Source organism: Diachasma alloeum, unplaced genomic scaffold (genome assembly GCF_001412515.2).
Source record: "Diachasma alloeum isolate Michigan unplaced genomic scaffold, Dall2.0 Dall_scaffold_00587, whole genome shotgun sequence".
NCBI classification, from domain to species: Eukaryota; Metazoa; Arthropoda; class Insecta; order Hymenoptera; family Braconidae; genus Diachasma; species Diachasma alloeum.
The window spans coordinates 80,833-86,018 of NW_021680719.1; positions in this window are offsets into that span (position 1 = coordinate 80,833).

Consider the following 5,186-nt stretch of genomic DNA (forward strand, 5'->3'; position numbering starts at 1 on the left):
TTTTCAAAATATTCGTCTCGATGCCTTCTATCTGAATCAATTAAAACATACATACCCGTTCATACAAAGTTTTCGAGATATTTCAGATTTTCAGTTTTTTCATAAAAATCCTTGTAATCACGCTAGCTTGTGTAAAAATTGAGATATCAATGGACAGAATCTTCCCCCCACGATGATAATTTTTCCTATTGAAAATGAGCTCAATCGACCGAGTAGTTTCGGAGATATTGGACTTTCCTTGAAAACCTTCTGTCTGCGATAGCTCAAAAACTATTCGACCGATTTCATTTTTTTTTTCAAAATATTCGTCTTGATGCCTTCTATCTGAATCAATCAAAAAATATATACCCGTTCATATAAAGTTTTCGAGATATTTCAGTTTTTCAGTTTTTTCATAAAAATCCTTGTAAAAAATCCTTGTAGTGATTACTCTAGCTTGTGCAAAAATTAATATATCAACTTGAAATTTGGACAGAATCTTCCCCCCACGATGCCATTTTTTCCTATTGAAAATGAGCTCAATCGACTGGCTAGTTTCCGAGATATTCGACTTTCCCTGAAAACTTTCTGTCTGCGATAGCTCAAAAACTTTGTATGAACGGGTATATATGTACATTCTNAACAATCTTCCCCCCACGATGACATTTTTTCCTATTGAAAATGAGCTCAATCGACCGACTAGTTTCCGAGATATTCGACTTTCCCTGAAAACTTTCTGTCTGCGATAGCTCAAAAACTTTGTATGAACGGGTATATATGTACATTCTGTAGTTACTCGTTTCAATATTTGTTTCGATGCCATCTATCTAATCAATTAAAACACATCTACCCGTTCACAGTAAATTTTCAGAGAAAGTCGAACTACGATCCATTCGGAAGCTTACTACCAATGAAATTGGTAGAAATGAAAGAAAGAGAAAGAATTATAACACAAAAGTAACAGTCTGATGGCTTCTGCCAAAAAGGCTTCAACCCCTGCTTGTTTAAAACTCGTATCATCTCAGTAAGGAATGATTTCAAGAGAAAATGACAGTAAAAATTTTTTATTGGCAAATTAATCAGCTACAAAAATGTTCTTGTGACTTTATCTCCTCAAACTATTCCCTACTGAGATAATGTGAGTTTTACGAAGATAGAAAAAATACACTTACTCCTTTTTACCACTTCGCCACAGAATTTACCTTAATAGAATCCTTATATTTCTAACGTGAATTCAATTTTGTAGTGAAGTGGTAAAACGAAGTAAATGAATTTTTTGTATCTTCTTAAAACAAAATCTTCTAAATCTCAGTAAGGAATGATTTTAGAAGAAAATGGCACAAGAAAGTTTTTGATGGAGAATTAATCAGCTAAAAAATGGTCTTGTGGCTTTNCTCAGTTAAAAAATGGTCTTGTGGCTTTATTTGCAGAAATCACTCCTCACTGAGATAAATCGAGTTTTACGAAGATAGGAAAAATACACTTCCTCATTTTACCACTTAGTTACAAAATTAAATTTCTCAAAGAATTAATTAGCTTCAAAAATACTTTCATCACTTTATCTCTTAAAATCACTCCTCACTGAGATAAATCGAGTTTTACGAAGATAGGAAAAATACACTTCCTCATTTTACCACTTAGTTACAAAATTAAATTTCTCAAAGAATTAATTAGCTTCAAAAATACTTTCATCACTTTATCTCTTAAAATCACTCCTCACTGAGATAAATCGAGTTTTACGAAGATGTGAAAAATACACTTACCTCGTTTTACCACTTCGCTACAGAATTTACCTTAATAGAATCCTTATATCTCCAACGTGAATTCAATTTTGTAGTGAAGTGGTAAAACGAACTAAATGAATATTTTTTGTATCTTCTTAAAACTCATATTATCTCAGTAAAGAATTATTTTAGAAGAAAATGTCACAAAAAATTTTTTGATGGAAAATTAATCAGCTAAAAAAAATGGTCTTGGGGCTTTATTTTCTGTAATTACTCCTCACTGAGATAAATCGAGTTTTACGAAGATAGGAAAAATACACTTACCTTGTTTTACCACTTCGTTACAGAATTAAATTTCTTAAAGCATTAATTAGCTTCCAAAATGTTTTTATCACTTTATCTCCTAAGATCACTCCTTACTGAAGTAATCTGAGTTTTACAAAGATAGTAAAAATACACTTACCTCGATTTACCACTTTGCTACAGAATTAATAACTGGTTCAGGAAGACCAACATAGATATTCTTTAATAATAGATGAATAATAAATAATCATTTGAGGAAGGAAGATTCATTGGAAAGTTAAATCACCATGGTAGAATATAAAGGAGATTTATATCTGTAACAAAGTGGTAAAACGAGGTAAGTGTATTTTTTCTACCTTGGTAAAACTCGAATTATCTCGGTAAGGTGTCATTTTAGGAGAGAAAGTCACAAAATCATTTTTGNAATAAATAATCATTTGAGGAAGGAAGATTCATTGGAAAGTTAAATCACCATGGTAGAATATAAATGAGATTTATATCTGTAACAAAGTGGTAAAACGAGGTAAGTGTATTTTTTCTACCTTGGTAAAACTCGAATTATCTCGGTAAGGTGTCATTTTAGGAGAGAAAGTCACACAATGATTTTGTAGTTAATTAATATTCCAACAAAAAAATTTCTCTGACAGTTTCTTCTAAAATCATTCCCTACTGAGATAATACGAGTCATAACAAGATATGGAAAATGCACTTACCTCGTTTTACCTTCGCTACAGATATATATTGTTACGTATTCCCGTCAATACAAAATAATCCGTCAATAATAATTCAACTCCACAGTAATTGTTGGGAAAAACTTGGTAACAAATGATTTTTGACAGTTCAGTTGCGGCTGACACACGTAACAATAAAAAAACAGATTAGATGATAAATGCTCCAGAAAACTCACAAGAAGTTCATCTAATGCCCACGAGATAGCCTGAAAATCGCACTTTATGAAAACTTCGCGCCATCCTCTGAAAAAATTATAATTTTGGGTAATTAATCCCGCCCCCCTCCGAGAAAAATCATGATTATGGAAAAGCAATTGAATTCGTCAGCCATATTTGATTAGTTGTTCATTGTTCGTCTGACAGTAGAGCGTTTACCTTCATTCTAACTATCATTCAATTAAATTTGTGATTCTTTCCATTATGGATTGTTCAACTCACCCTCGAAGGCATTGTAAATTGAAAAATTTTTCAATGTTCTATTCTTTTGGAGAACTTGTGACGGATGAGCCGCAAGCAATTGAATTTTTGGAACAAGTAGGATTGATTCCATCGAGAGCCTCTACACCTCCAACTTGTGAGAAGTGTGATTTATTGATGAAAGTGGAAAATCATCAACAGTCCAAGCTGGGATGGATTTGGAGGTGCTCCTCAAAGGCCAAGAAGAAGAAAAATGCGAAAGATTGTCGAAACAGTGTCAATCCAGCCCGCGGAACTTTCTTTGATGGTCATCATTGTCATCTGAAGATCCATGAAATCCTCGCCATTGTGTTGTGCTTTGTTCTCAAACAAGAGGTGACGAAGGTTTGGCAACATTTGACTAATCTACGACAACACAATGATGGTGAAGTATTGAGTAGGAGTACTGTTGTGGATTATTACAGTTACTGTAGAGAGATTGCTGAAGTCGTTTGTTCGAACACCGATTTTTGTCTTGGCGGGGAAGGAAAAACAGTCATGATTGATGAGACATTTCTTACGAAACATAAGTATCATCGTGGCCGTGTAACTGAGCAAATGACAATCACGGTGTTGGGACTTTATTGCAAGGATGATAAAATCTGTCGTTTTTTCAAAGTTAATGGAAAGAGTAAGGCAGACCTATGGCCTTATATCAAACGATTTGTCCATCCTGGAACTTCTCGTCTCTGCACAGACAGTGCTAAACAGTATTGTGACATGGAAAAAATGTTTCCTGACGAAACATTTTCAGGAATTTGGACGAATCACTCCAAAGGGGAATACGTAGACCCACTAGACCCTCAGAACACCATCAATGATCTTGAGAATCAGAATCGTTGGTTTAAGCATCAAATCAAAAGTCGTAAGACCCCCAAACTTATTCATCAATACATGGCGTTGTATGATTATCGTCATAATTTTTTGGAAAAGAACTACAAAGATGATTGGGGATCTCAAATGATGCAGTTCATTGAGGATATTAAGAAAGTCTATCCAGGGTATGTCGATGGTGAATTGCAAGATGGATTGCAGTTGATGGAATTGGACATTCCAACAGTCGAGTCTGAGAGATTGGAGGGCTTGATACCACCATCAAAACGTCATCGTCATATGACTTTTGACGAACTTCTTGATGATGCATCGTCATCAACCGAAGACGATGATGGCTTGAATATTGATGATCCCGAGTTCAATCCAAGCGATTATCAGTGATTTCTTCTTGCTCTTGCTCTCTTCCTTCTTTCTTCATCCTACGTCTCTCCCTCCTGTTTTGGCTTTGCATCACTATTCTTTGCATTTTTCCTCATTTCTGTTGGTTTCTTTTTACACTCAAACATACATTTACACTGACACTTAAACACACATCAATACATACACATGGAATGCTGTGCAGACTTTACCTCCCCACAGTGCATTCTGGGTAACGCTAAATTGGTCTGACCAATATTTCCTGGCACTTTACGCATGAAGGAATCTAATCCAAAAACGTAGCTGTTTCTCATGAAAAATCTATCGAATTTCTATTGGAATCTAAATCTGTAAGCGTTTATTTTTCTGTATAACTGATTCTGTTTGGAGTCTTTTTATACGACGTGTTGAGCATGAATTTTATCAGTTTGTCTTTTGGATTTTATTATGAAAAACATGAATGAAAATAACAATGAGAAAAATTGAAAATTTCACATTCTATAATTTCGACGAGAAGAAAAACAAAATCTATAGAATTTTTGTTACCAAATATTTCTCAACATAGAGATATTAAAATGTTCCATGATCTTTCGTCGAAACGGCGCAGAGAGACGTCATTTTCAATAGAATTTGTGTAAAATTCTAATTGAAATTTAATGGAAATTTGTAGAGAAAGTACTGATTTCTTGTATTCCATTTTTTTATTCGTGTAATTCTGAATTTTAAATCGAACTCTGCTAGATAATAATAACTCATGCTTCAATTTTTTGGATTTGCAATTCATCACGTTATGTTGTTTTTT